This window comes from Phragmites australis, chromosome 9, assembly GCF_958298935.1.
Source record: "Phragmites australis chromosome 9, lpPhrAust1.1, whole genome shotgun sequence".
Taxonomy (NCBI): domain Eukaryota; kingdom Viridiplantae; phylum Streptophyta; class Magnoliopsida; order Poales; family Poaceae; genus Phragmites; species Phragmites australis.
This window is the reverse complement of record NC_084929.1, coordinates 15,953,467-15,968,393: the sequence shown is the minus strand read 5'-3', so window position 1 is coordinate 15,968,393 and position 14,927 is coordinate 15,953,467. Positions and strand designations below refer to the sequence as shown.

The 14,927-nt window shown below is 40.4% G+C and overlaps 1 non-coding gene across 1 annotated transcript; it reads right to left on the bottom strand.

Moving 5' to 3' along the window:
- Positions 1-14,188: 14,188 nt before the first annotated feature.
- Positions 14,189-14,327, bottom strand: LOC133929965 (small nucleolar RNA Z247). The gene has a single exon (XR_009911686.1). It is a non-coding gene; the product is annotated as a small nucleolar RNA Z247 (small nucleolar RNA).
- Positions 14,328-14,927: the final 600 nt, after the last annotated feature.

Here is a 14,927-nt window from a genome sequence, read left to right as displayed (position 1 = left end):
CTTAGATTCCAAGAAAGCTCTCAAGGCCTATAATAGAAAGGCAGAGCTTTAGGGAGAGGGTGAGCCAGCCATTAGAGAGTTGTGTGGTTGAGTTTTTTGAGAGAGAGGGAGGAGAGGTTAGCCTTTGTAATAGGTGAGAGTTTTTTGTGAGGAAATCATGTTTTAATCTATCTAAAATAGGGTTGAACTCTTAAAGAAATAAAGTGCATATTTTCTCCAATGCTCTTGTTCATCTCCTTCTAGTTTCTTTCTGTTGGCTCTATTGCTTTGTTGCGAGTTTTTTTCTTTTTGGATCAGATTTTTATTTCAGGTTTTGGGCTAAAATTTTTCCTTTGTGTGAAGTTGTTCTTCTTATTGCTAGAGGTATAAAATTCATATACAAATGTATATAAGTGGATCTTAAAATTCCTTTTCTTTAGATCACCAACTTGGAGAGTTTCTTCTTCTGATGTTACTCTCTATGGATCAAAATGTTTCTTTTATCAAGTTGTGATCTTTTATAGTGATAACTCATAGATTGAGTTTTATTGGAACCTAGAGTTCACATACAAACATGAGAGCCATGATTTCCTTTGTGTTCTTGATTGTAACTTGCTTCTTTTTAGTTTTTGCTTCCGCTTGAGTTGTAATGTGCTTTGCGTGAAACAAAGGAGAAGACCATCCTATTCGAAAGAATCTGGTAAGACGCATATTCACCTCACTCTAATCGCCATTCTCGGTTCTACAATATGAAAGAAATTTGCGTCTCAAAATAGTATGTAAGTAATTAGAAATACTTAACTATTCCTATTAAGAAGAAATTTCGGAAATCATAAAGTAAAAGAGAGTGAACCACTGAAACAGGTTAGTCCTCTTTCTGGAGACACAAGGCCGGCCGTCGGCGTTCCTTGAGAATGACAATATGATAGGAGCTAGCTAATGTGTCTTTTTCTTAGAGTTTTGGACGTCCGAACAAGTTGAACTCTTCCTATAAGGTTTGTTCGTAGTCTTGGATGTCTTCCAGTCATTGTTGGTGGCAAGTCAAAGCTACGAAGCAGAAGCGATAGGGAATCAATTTGTGTCGCGATCACGCACTGCAAAAGCTGACCGTTTCCGTGAGATTGTGTTCTTTTGAATTCTTCGTGAGCTTGGGTTTCTCGGTTGGATTGGGTTTTGTAGAGTGATTTGTTAGAGAAGGCCACATAGCTATCTCAAGTACATAATCATAAAAGACAACCAAACGAAACAATCGAGGATGTTTTAAAAGTGAGTGAATTAGGATAATTAAAATTAATAACTCTAAAAACTTCATAAGATAAACCTAAATCAATTTCTATCTAAATGTGCTCTAGATTTATCTAGTATGTACTCTACTGTGATAAAAAAAAGTTTGTAACATATATATCAAACTACTTTAGGAGTGTAAAAACACAAAGATAAGTTACAAGTATATGTATATGCGAAAACATAAAGATGGTACAGAGAGTAAACTCAATATAAGATATTTTTATCCTGTAGTATCGATAGCATAAATACGACTCCTAGTCTATATTGAAGCAGTCACCTAGGCTATAGCTCTCGGACGGCATCCGATCATGGCTTTTGAGTCACTTAGACCTTAAGTAGGTTTAACCATCAAGCCACCAAGGCAAGGCATCACCACAAGCCTCTCTTCCGATCACTTGTCGTCGTTTTTATTTCGAAACTTAAGCCACCAAGTAAAGTGTCTCCGTGTCCCCATACCTGATTTCAATTATTGCTATTTATTACTACTAAATACTGCATGTCCAAGCTACACCTTCTCTTGATCAGAACGGTTTCAACCTTTGCAACTATCTCACTCGTACTCGATAAGGTATCACGAACCAACTACCAGTTTTGCCAACTGCGGTGATTGGTAAGAACACTTGCAAGAGCGTGGTAAGACGTTTGAGAGTATGTGACTCCACCTGCATCACCTAGTAGTCGATAGGGATAATTTATATTTCGTTGTTTTCTATCTTCGACTAATCATGGCAGGAGAAGCATCGGATGCACAGGAGTGTATTTTGAGGAAAGAACTCACAATGGTGTTGAATAATCATTGACAAGCTATTACTGACAACTTCGATAAGAAGGTTGCAGAGACAAACACTACATTGCAACGACTTAATGATAGTATTGCCATGCTCAATACACGCTTTGATCGAGTGGTTAATTAGCCACCAAACCATGTGCGTGTGGATCCTCATGGTACAGACTATGAGTAAGAGGAGGCCATCGCAGATGATGAAATTTTGAGGCAAGAACAAGACGCCTTTGATGCACGAAAACGGGACCGATTAAATTTCAACCGTAAAAGTATGAGAGGTAATAATTTTTAGCAACATAACCTATGTGTTAATGATGGTCCATTTACAAAGGTTAAGTTAAACACACCATCTTTTGCGGGTGCTTATAATACTGAAAAGTATTAAGATTGGAAGATGATGGTTGAACAGAAGTTTAATGCTCATTTAGTTCCTGAAGTGTATAAAGTTAGGCAAGCCACTAGTGAATTTAAAGAATTTGCAATTATCTGGTAGAATAGAGTATGTATCGATGGGTTAGTGCCTACCACATGAAATACTTTAAAGGTTGCTATGCATAATAGATTTGTTTCACCTTCTTTTAAATGTGATTTACGTAAGAAACTGCAGCGCCTAAACCAAGGTGAAAAATTCATAGAAGAATATTATTAGAGCTACAAATTAGTATGTTGTGTTATGATATTATTGAGGATGAAGAGGCTGCAATGGTACATTTTTATAGAGAGTTAAAGTGTGAAATTTAGGACATAGTTGATTACAAAGAATACAATAGTGTTCCTAGATTGTTCCAACTTGCATGTCTAGCAGAAAAGGAATTGCAAGGACGACAACAAAGGCCAAGGAACAATATTTGAAGCTCGATTACATCAAAATCGATACCGGGACAAGTCAAAACAGCCCCACGTTCAGCTACATGGTCTGCTACCCCTTCTCGAGTAGGGCTCGTTTAGTAGTACCTTTGACACCGTCGCACGCTCCCGAGGTAAGTAAATCCGTAACTGTGCAGGGTCCAACCAAGAGCTCTTCTTTGGTTGCTTCTACAGGCTGATCGACCGGAATTGGATGCCATCGATGCAAGGGAATGGGCCACACTATTGCACAAGTCAGCGAGCTTATATTGTAACATAAAATGGTGGATATGTAAGTGCTAGTGATGTTGAGGATGAATATGCTTTTGCACCTAACCATGCAGGTGATGAGGATGGCTGTGGGACGAATATCGACCATGAGGAAGTGTTCGATGCCACTGCCAGGGAAGATTATCGGACCCTCATTGTGCAGCAAGTATTAAGCACTCAAATGGAGCAAGCGGACCAGCTACAACGCCATAATTTATTTTAGATGTTCCTCGTAGTCAAGGATTATCGTGTTCGAGTCATTATTGATGGAGGAAGGTGCAACAAGTTGGTAAGTTCAGATATGATCAAGAAGCTTGCCTTGCTGACAAGAAACCATCCTCACCCTTATCATATCAATTGTTCAACAATAGTGATAAGGTAAAGGTAATGCAAACAGCTAGGGTGTATTTTTCTATTGGTTCATACCATGATTGTGTTGATTTTGATGTAGTACCCATGCAAGTATGTTCACTTTTGTTAGGACCATAATGGGAGTTTGATACTAATGCAACACATCATGGTAGAAGTAATAAGCACACCCTTATACATAAAGGAAAGAAAATAACTTTCTACCTTTAACCCCTGCTGAAATTGAGAAATGTGAACAAGAGATAGCTGAAAATAAGAGAAAAGAGTTTGAGAATGAATCTGAAAATCAGCAAGTAGCGGAAAAAGTTTTTCTTCCCAAAAATGAGAAAACAACAACTTCTAAGTCCGATGGAATTAGACTAAAATGGTGTGTTATACTTGCTACTAAATCTGACCTTGCTGAAATTTGTGATAATGAGCTACCATGTTATGCTTTGATATGCAAAGATGCTTTAATTTCACTTGAGAATATATCTAGCTCTTTGTCTCCTGTTGTTGCCAACCTTTTGCATGAGTTTATAGATGTTTTTTAGCTGAGGTACCCCGGGATTAGCACCTATTCGAGGGATTGAACATCAAATTGATTTGATTCTGGGAGAAACTTTGCCAAACTGTGCTGCATATATGACCAACCCAGAAGAGAGTAAGGAAGTTTAGTGACAAGTCCAAGACCTTTTGTATCACGAGTATGTACGAGAAAGCCTTAGCCCTTATGTTGTTCCCGTTCTTTTGGTTCCTAAGAAAGATGGTAGTTGACGTATGTGTGTTGATTATAGAGCCATCAATAATATTTCTATAAGATATCATCACCCTATCCCCAGGTTAGATGAGATGCTTGATGAGTTGAGTGGTTCTATAATTTTTACTAAAATTGACTTGCGGAGTGGATACCATCAGATTAGAATGAAACTTGGATATGAATGGAAGACTGCATTTAAAACTAAGTTTGGTTTGTATGAGTGGTTTGTAATTCTTTTTGGGTTAACTAATGCATCTAGTACTTTTATGCGATTGATGAATGAAGTTTTACGTGCTTTCATTGGGAGATTTGTGGTGGTTTACTTTGATGATATCTTGATTTACAGCAAGTCATATGAACTACATTTTGATCACTTACGTGTTGTTTTTAACGCTTTGAGAGATACACGTTTGTTTGGTAACCTCGAAAAGTACACCTTTTGCATAGATCGAGTGTCTTTTCTTGGCTATGTTGTTACTTCACACGGAATAGAAGTGGATGAAATAAAAATCGAAGCTACAAAGAGCTAGCCAACTTCTGATACTGTTACATAATTGAGAAGCTTTCATGCTCTTGCGGATTTCTATCGGTGATTTGTGTGGGATTTTAGCACAATTTCTGCTCCATTAAATGAGTTGACAAAGAAAGGAGTAGTTTTCAAATAGGGACCTGCACAAGAATTAGCATTCAAGTTGTTGAAATAGATGCTCACCCATGCTCTATTGCTCTAACTCCCTGATTTTTGGTAAGACCTTTAAACTGGAATGTGATGCTAGTGGAATTGGAATTGGAGGTGTGCTAATTCAAGAAGGTAAACCTATTGCTTATTTCAGCGAGAAATTAAGTGGACCAAGTCTGCATTATTCCACTTATGATAAAGAATTCTATGCTTTAGTACGTGTGCTTGAATCTTGGCAACATTATCTATGGCTCAAAGAATTTGTTATACATTCTGATCATGAATCGCTTAAACATATTAGAAGTCAAGCTAAACTGAATAAACGACATGCTAAATGTGTAGAATTTATTGAGTCTTTTCATATATCATAAAACATAAGAAAGGAAGGACAATGTAATTGCTGATGCGCTTTCTAGGCGTTATACCATGTTATCTCAACTTCATCATAAGATTTTTGATTTAGAGACTGTTACAGACTTGTATGCTATGATTTAGACTTTAAAGAAGTGCTTGAACATTGCAAAGAAGGGAAAACATGGAATAAATATGTGATGAATGATGGATTGCTTTATCGTCCTAACAAGCTATGCATTCTAGCTAGCTCTGTTCATCTTTTGTTGTTGCAGGAGATGCATGGGGAAGGATTGATAGCACATTTTGGAGCAAAGAAGACTGAAAATGTACTGGCCACTTATTTCTTTTGGCCAATGATGAGACGTGACATCGAGCGCTACATGTCACATAGCATCACTTGCAATAAAACTAAGTCGCGCTTAAATCCATATTGTCCCTACATGCCTCTACCTGTTCCTAGTGCACATTGGGAGGATATTTATATGAATATTGGTTTATGATTGTCTAGGACAAAGAGGGGGGGGGGGATATCATATTTGTAGTTGTGGATAGATTTTCTAAAATAACACATTTTATACCTTGTCATAATAGCGATGATGCTACAAATATAGCTGATTTGTTTTTCAGAAAATCGTTTGACTACACGGAGTGCCTAATACTATTGTTTTAGATCGTGACACAAAGTTTTTGAGTCACTTTTGGAGATCACTTTGGAATAAATTGGGGACAAAGCTGCTGTTTTCTACTATGTGTCATCCCGAACTGATGGTCAAACAGAGGTTGTCAACCGTACATTATCAACCATGTTACGGGCAGTTCTAAAAAAGAATTTGAGGATGTCAGTACACTCCACCACCAAAGTAAGTCCGTTCTAGGTAATGTATGGATTTAATCCCTGTGCTCCTATTGATTTAATACCTTTGCCTACTTTTAAAAGACTTAATTTAGATGCTAAGAAACGTGCTGAATTTATTTCTTAAGTTGCATGAAACCACTAAAAAGAATATAGAGAGCATGACTAAAAAGTATAGGATTGCTAGAAGTAAAGCTATGAAGGAAATAAAATTTGAACTGGGTGATTTAGTTTGGTTGCATTTGAGGAACGATGGGTTTTCAGAACTAAGAAAGTCAAAATTGATGTCTAGATCTGATAGACCATTTAATATAATTGAGAAAATCAATAACAATGTATACAAATTGGATCTACATGTAGATTTTGGGGTTAGTCCCACATTTAACATTTTGGATATGAAACCCTACTTGAGAGAAGAAGAAGAGTTTGAGTCGAGGATCACTATAATTCAAGAGGGGGAGGATGATGAGCCTATGGCTCCTTCAGATACGATCAATAATATTAATATTTCTCAAATCATACAAGATCCAATTACAAGAGCACGTGCATGACAATTAAACCACTAGGTGAACTCGTTCCTTGCTGTTCATGTTTCCTTGGATGGATTACTACTAAATTCTTGTGATATTTTATTACTTAGGAATATGAGAAAAGCACCACAACCTTACCTGAATGTCACCACTCAAAGGCCAAGTCTACTCGGACATGAGGCTGAGCTCTAGTCGTGTTCGTGGTTGAAGTCATGGTCGTGGTCGAGTCGCAGGACAGCACGTCACTAAAATGGGCATAACTCTCTCATACGAAGTCTGTTTTAGACAATCTTGGACATTCTAGAAAGCTTACAATGATCCCTTTCCAATGGATATGAGTTTGATCAAATATTCCTTATAGTTTAGTTAGAGTCAAAGAAATAAGGTGTCACACCACTGTTTTGGACCTAATTGGGTCTTGTAATCGTGTCGGGGTCGGAGTCCAGTTTGTGTACGCCTCTTTCCATGGCTGCACAACTCTAGGTCGACCTGCTCATGTCCCCCCTATATATACACAGTAGCCATCATAGTTTAGGCTCATGTTTTGCTAAGATTATTCTGTTTTATATAGTTACTTCGCTTGTTTGGTTTGTGGAACCCCAACTCAAGCATTTCATTGGTAATTAGCAATATTCAGATTGCATCTACCTATTCTTGCTTGTGTTCTCATTTTGCTTGTAGGAAAAGCGTTCTTGGCGAGGTCAACCGCATCTTGGCACGGTTGATAACTATGGAGTAGTGGTGTAGTGGTTGCGATGGTTCTCAATCTGTCTTGGTCAGAGCCTTTCGATCATCAACATCGAAACTCCACCAATTGACTTATTATATTACCTTTCGGAAGATCGGGCGAATGCGCATCAACCAGTCCGAGGACCGGCAGTGAAGGTGCTATCAAGCTTTGAATCGGTAGTGATAGTCCATGCCCGAATTGACAATTTTTGGCCCGAAAAAATGAAAAACTTTTTTTTACTCGACCAGGCACCCCCACGCGTGCGCAGTCGTAAGTCACAAGTCACGCAATTTTTCGTGCGTAATACGCGCGCGTGCAGTTCATGGCATTCAAATAGGGACCACTCAGCTCGCGTGATACATCCGTACCATCCTATTACAGAAGTGCTTGTGATAACAATAGCATATGTAATCCTTTTGATCTCTACTGTCTGAAACTTCAAACGATTATTTGTAAATCTAAGTTACATCAAATGAAAAAGTTCTTAACTGCAAAGTTGTAGATCTTATCGAGGGGTATAATTTTCATCTAAAGATAAGGTGTCATCCATTATCATTTCCGGTTCGTAACATGGACCGATAGTGATACCTATTATCCCTGTCGGTTGGTAACACGGATTGGCAGTGATACTTGATAAATTATCACTGTCGGTTCGTGGCTAGATCCGACAGTGATAGTTAGCCCATCACTGTTGGTTCATAAGAAGGACCGACAGTGATAGTATCACTGTCGGTTCGTGGTTAGAGTCGATAGTGATAGTCAAGTTTCACTGCTGGTTTTTTTCGAATGCACTTTTACTGCCAGTCTTTGATATAATACTACATCACTGCTGGCTCCTACGGAACCGACAGTGATGGATCGATATATAAGGCATATTCCGTAGTAGTGTCTCTACACAGAGCCAAAAATGCTTCGGTGTGAATAACCTCCTCCTGATCACCGAACTATCCGATGTATGCATTTTTTTTCTGAACTTGTCCAATTCAAACTTTCTTAAGTTCAGCTTCGGTGGCTTCTTCATGTATTGCATCCATAAGACCTACTAAAGTGTATATTTGATAAACATGTTAGTTCTATTAACTATATTGTCATTAATCACCAAAATCACATACATGTCCTAAAAGGTCATGTTCACAGCACCAAGTAATTTATCACCTTGCATCTTACTATTTCTGGTCACGAATGGTTGTCATTTTGAATATCAAAATGATCACCAATACATTGTTTTGATAATTAATTACTAGTATAAAATGTATGCAAAATATAGCAATGTTTGAAACACCTTTCTACATAAATCTAGATATATCATTTTAGAAACTTCAGTGGCAGTACTAAAAAGATATTGATGATCAAATTTTAAATATGTTGACTACACAACTCAAAATAGCACTCTTTTGTGACTGAAAGGAGTTCCATGATATATATAAGCAGGATGGAGATCCTCAATACTCACAAGAATTGTCATCTCATGCATATTAAGGTCATCTCCAGCAGAGGAAGCAAATTTGCAGATTCGGTGCTACAGTGGTTTGCGGCTCACTGTTCACGGCCTGTAGCATCTCCAGCAGAATTGGTATCCAGTGCTACAGTACACTGTTCACAGAGACCGACAGCGGGCCCGGAGAGAGAAAAAGAAGAGTAGAAGGTAGAAAATAGGGTAGCTACTAGAGATAAAAAAATAAGGGATACTGTAATAGTGATAGGAGATACTGTAATAGTACTTTTAGAATAAAAATTTAAAGTAGCTGCTGTAGATGACCTAACATCTTCCCTCCCTCCATTCCACGATCATCATCACTGCATCGCTGAGTCAATATCGATCTTATATATTGTATCATCAACTTGCGTCTTAAGTTGATATAATAATCAAGAACATGTTCACCTAATAAGTATTTGAACTAATTGATATCTACAGCAGATTCACCAATTCTCTTGCTTCCTTCTAGAATCAAACAAGTTGCTTAGCCTTTTCAAGATCTGAAGTCACCTTGACTCCTAATGCTCTCCTCTAAGTATATGCTTGAACTCGCCAATGAACTGACGAGTCAAATAAGCTAGCTTGGTGTTTCCTTGACCATCTATTTGCCAGTTAAGCACTTCTAGACGCTAACTTACCATGAGTTCATGCTCCGGTGATTTTCTCGGTCCTTAGAGCCTGTTTGCATGGGGGAATTAGGATCCAAATAATAAGATTCAGTATAAATTATTCAAACAAAATAAAAAAGGACTTGCTAGCTATCTCACCCTCAAATCTAACATTTTCTAAACAGTTGAACCAGAATCCAACCACCTAGATCCATTCCCCACTCTTTATTATACAAGTTCATTGCCAACCTCTAGTATCACTCCTGACTCATCCGATTTCTGACTCTGGATCATCTTCTTCTTCCCCAGACCATCTTACACCGCTTGTGTCCATCGCCTCACTGGACGGCGAGAAATGTGGGCTTCATCCCCTCCCCTACAGCTGGCCTTCCCCTTCCACCACTAGAGTCTATCACACCTTCTTCTTTGTCTCCAGCCAGACGCCGCCTCCCCACCCTCCACCTTTGTCTCTGGCTGCTGCCCCCTCTCGGATCCGTGACTACCGCCTTATGCTACGTTAACCTATTTTAGATTGGCTACAAATATGTCGCCCCCACCACTCACTGCCCCACCAAACCACCACCCACCACCAGCCTAGCCACTCTCAAGATCCTCTCTCTAAGCCTAAGAACCTCCTACTCTAACCCTATCTATACCCAAATTCTAACACCCTAAACCTGGTTGGAGAAGGTGGCAACCTGACCGGAGAAGACGACCACACTGTTATATATGAATCTCCATATAAACCATGTGGCTAGAAATTTGACAGATTCCTCCCAAAAAATCAAGCAACAATAAATAGCAGTTTTCTTAAAAAAATATCTAAAACCGATCTTTCGCATCCAATGTCAGCACGTCGGTGGCACATGCATTTCATGCCGCAAAAAAATGCGTACATGCAACCGAATCTGACAACTTGTTACGCACCAACACGCGAGTCAGTAGCCTTGAAAGTTGAAACATGCATGCACCTCTGACAAAACCGCAGAAAATCAAACACGGAGCGGGGTCCCACTCGAAAGCGAAACGAGGCGGACGGATGGATGTGTGCAACGGAGTCGGATGGAGCCAGCTGCATGCGACCTTCCGGAGTTGCCGGCACTGGGGGGGCGTCGATCGGGTTGTCTGAGAAACCAGCCAACCCAGCGATCAATCCAAATGACCGACCACTTCAAAGGAGACTTCAATTCGCACTACCGCAGGGGGCACACGACCGGTGTGTCATGTGCCTCCACGTACGTACGTAGCCAGCATGCGGCGCCGTTCAACTGGGCATTTCATATTCACCGCCGCTGCACTGTGTACTCTCCCGAGTCGCCGGCAGGCCGGTTCAAACCGGTTGCGGCCGCGCGCAGCAAGTACATATCTAGCTACATGCCCCTGAACCCACCCTATACGGCGCGTACGTCCTCGTCGGATCTGAGCGACCAGATGCACGGGTACGTTGATTCTTGCCGGTCTTTTCAATGACCTACATGTTATAGTAATCCTCGGACGCATGCTTGTAGGCTTCTCTGGGAGAACTAGAAACTAGAAGTGCATATTAAGATTAGTTAATAACTTTGTAAAACAACAAGAAATTGGCGCAACAAGAGAGCTTCCTGAACAAAGAAAGACCATGGAGAACGTACCCAATGCGGGTGATTGTTTTCTTTTTAGCGAGATGTGGATGATTGTTTTTAGATCAGATGTGGATGATTGTTGACAGGTAAATAATAGTGAGGCCACTATACAGCGTATATTATAACTCTAATAGCGCCCGGAGGCTTGAGGCTGAAAGATGATGAAGCGTATTACCTACCGTAGGAGGCCGCGTTAGACCTTTTATTGATATGAGAACATTAGTTACAGATAGATCTCCGAGTTAAACGATTCATCTTGATCTCCGGGTTATCTATACAAACAAATCTAATCCTGGAGATAAGGTACGATCATATCTTGGAGATCCTAACAGATATACACATTATACATATCTATCTATAATGAGAATTTCCTCTAACAGCCTCCTTAATCACAACATTATTAAGTTGAGATTATGCTGGAATTTTCTTATGTCACGAGCTGATAAAGGTTTGGTAAAACCATCTGCAACCTGATCTTTGGAGCCAATGAATCGAATGTCCAGTAATTTGTTTGCCACCCTTTCTCTAACGAAATGAAAATCAATCTCGATATGTTTTGTTCTGGCATGAAATACGGGGTTGACAGAAGGATATGTGGCACCAAGATTATCACACCATAGACATGGAGTCTGCTTTTGAGGAACTCCAAGTTCAGCTAGCAAAGACCGTATCCATATGATTTCCGCTGTGGCATTTGCTAATGCTTTGTATTCTGCTTCTGTACTGGATCTAGAAACAGTAGCTTGTTTCCTAGCACTCCAAGAAATTACATTTGGTCCAAGGAATATTGCAAAGCCACCTGTTGATCTTTTGTCATCAACACAACCTGCCCAATCTGCATCGGAAAAGGCACTTACAAGTGTAGAGGATGATCTCTTGAAAGTTAGTCTAATACCCATAGTATTTTTAACATATCTCAAGATTCTTTTTGCAGCTGTCCAATGCACTGTTGTTGGAGCATGGAGGAACTGACAAACCTTGTTTACTGAGAAGGCAATATCGGGTCTGATGATAGTTAAATACTGAAGAGCCCCCCACAATACTTCTATACTTTGTGCTATCTTCTGAGCTGAGAGGCTGTCCTTCATGGGCCGATAACTTCTCAGACAGAGACAAGGGTGTAGGAGCCGATTTGCAGTTTTGCATTCCAACTCGTTTCTCTTATTCCAACTCATTTCAAGAGATCAGAGGCATATTTCTCTTGCGATAGTAGTAACCAATTTGGAATTTTCTTAACCTCAATTCCTAGAAAGAAATGTAAGTCTCCAAGATACTTGAGAGCAAAATTAGTTCTCAAATCTTGGAATAATATTGAGACTGCTTCATGTGATGAACTGGTAACAATAATATCATCCACATAAATTAGAACAAATATGCTAATACCTGACTTGTTGTAGATGAATAGAGATGTGTTGGATCTTGATGGTACAAAGCCAAGATCCTACAATTTAGTGCTTAGGCGAGAATACCAAGCTCTTGGAGCTTGTTTTAATCCGTAGATTGCTTTGTCCAACTTACATACATACTGTGGAGCTTCTTTGTTCTCATATCCTGGTGGCTACTTCATGTAGACCTCCTCTTCCAGAACACCATGCAAAAACACGTTCTGTACATTTAATTGTCTCAAGCTCCAACCTTTAGAGACTGCAATAGCTAAAACAAGCCTAACAGTAGCAATTTTAACAATGGGACTAAAAGTGTCCTCATAATCTATACCATACCTCTGCTTGAACCCTTTTGCAACCAATCTAGCTTTATATCTATCTATTGTTCCATCTGCTTTCTTCTTGATCTTATAGACCCATTTGCAATCAATTATATTTTTACCTTGTTCTGGTGGAACCAAATGCCAGGTTTTGTTTTTCATCAATGCCTGGTATTCAGTATCCATCGCATGCCGCCACCTGTAATTTTCAAGGCTTCTTGTAGATGTTCAGGTTCACCTGTAGAACTAAAGTACCCATATCTTATAGTGCCATCAGTAAGTATACAAGGTTTAACAATACCATCTTGCAATCTTGTGCGTGGTCGTAGCTAGAGAGCAGGAGGTGGAGTGGATGACCCTAGAGCCGCCATGGAAGATATTGCAGAATTTGGAGTCGTTGCTCCACCAGAACTTGGCGTCGCAGCCCCACCAGAACTGAAGCTCGACACAAGGTCGGGCAATGCCACACCTGCATCAACTGGCTCATCCCAAGGAGCACCTGCATCGACCCGACCCATCAGGGGCTGAGGTGTTCTGTACTTCCTGGACAGAGTCCTCCTGAACAACACCATCTTACACCAATGCATCACCAATTTGATCACTGTTTTGTACTCCATTTTCAGCATAGCTGTCCTGCATGCTTGTTCCAGAGATGTGAGAGCCAAGGTTAGGATTAGTCATTTGATTAATGCATAGTTCTCCCCCATGATCAAAACCTAGATTATGGCGCATTGTTTGCGGAAGCAGAAGAATTTCTTGGCGAAGATGAGTCCCAGTGTTTGGGTGAAGATTGGTAAAAGGACATACCATCTCATCAAATACTACATCCCTAGAAATATAAACTCGGCCAGAGGAAGTGTCTAGGCACTTAAAACCTTTGTGAATTGAACTATAACCAAGGAAAACACATTGCTTCGAACGGAAGGATAATTTGTGAAGAGAACTATGTGTGGAGAAGACTTAGTGGTACTGAAGGCTTCTCAAGCTCTCCTGTGATATGGTCAGTGGCACCAGTGTCAGTATACTAGTTTGTATCGACACCATATGATGTAACGGCAGCACCTGCAATTCTTTCTTCTGGTTGGAAGTCAGCATCAAACTGGTTCCAGCAATTTGCTGCTGAGTGACTGATTTTGTAACAGATTTGGCACTTGGGTTTTCCTGTTCTAGGCCCTTGGCCTCCCTGTCTGGGAGCACCACCATTGGTACGCCCTCCACAGCCATTGCCATGGGCACTGCCGCGACTGCCACGGCCTCCACGTCCTCGCGAAGTGTATCCACCACCACACCAACGTGAGGTAGAATTAGCAGAAGACTGAAACTGATTTCCAGTGCCTTGCAGCATCTCCATACAAGTGTCAAAGCTTAACATTTGTGCATAAAGGTCACTTAAAAAAATCAGATCTGACCTTGCAACAATAGACTGAACCAAGGGATTATACTCCATGTCGAGACCAGATAAGATATAGGACACCATCTCCTCATCATCAAGGATCTTCCCAGTGGTAGCAAGTTCATCTCCATAGGCCTTCATCTTGGAGAAGTATTGCGCCATTGTCATGGTGCACTTCTGAGTGGTGGCGAGAGCAAGCTTGAGATTGGTCACCCTCGCATGGGACTGAGAGGTGAACAAGTATGTGAGCACCTGCTGGTCTTGTGCAATCCATGCTACATGGGCTGGATTGGGTACATCCTCGGTCTTCTTCTCGGTGTTAGTGATGGTGATGGTCTTTGGCGGCATAGCGACAAGGCCATCAAGGTAGCCTGTCAGCTGAGCTCCACGCAGGGTAGGAAGAACCTGCGCCTTCCAGAGAAGGAAGTTGTCTCTCGTGAGTTTCTCAGAGACAGGAGGACCTATGAGGGACACCATGGATGTAGAGGAGCTCGCCATGGATTAGATGTGTTTGGAAGAGGTGGCTTTGATTACCATGAAAGATGATGAAGCGTATTACCTCCCGTAGGAGCCGCGTTAGACCTTTTATTGATATGAGAACATTAGTTACAGATAGATCTCCGAGTTGAACAATTCATCTTGATCTCCAAGTTATCTATACAAACAAATCTAATCCTAGAGATAAGGTACGATCATATCTTG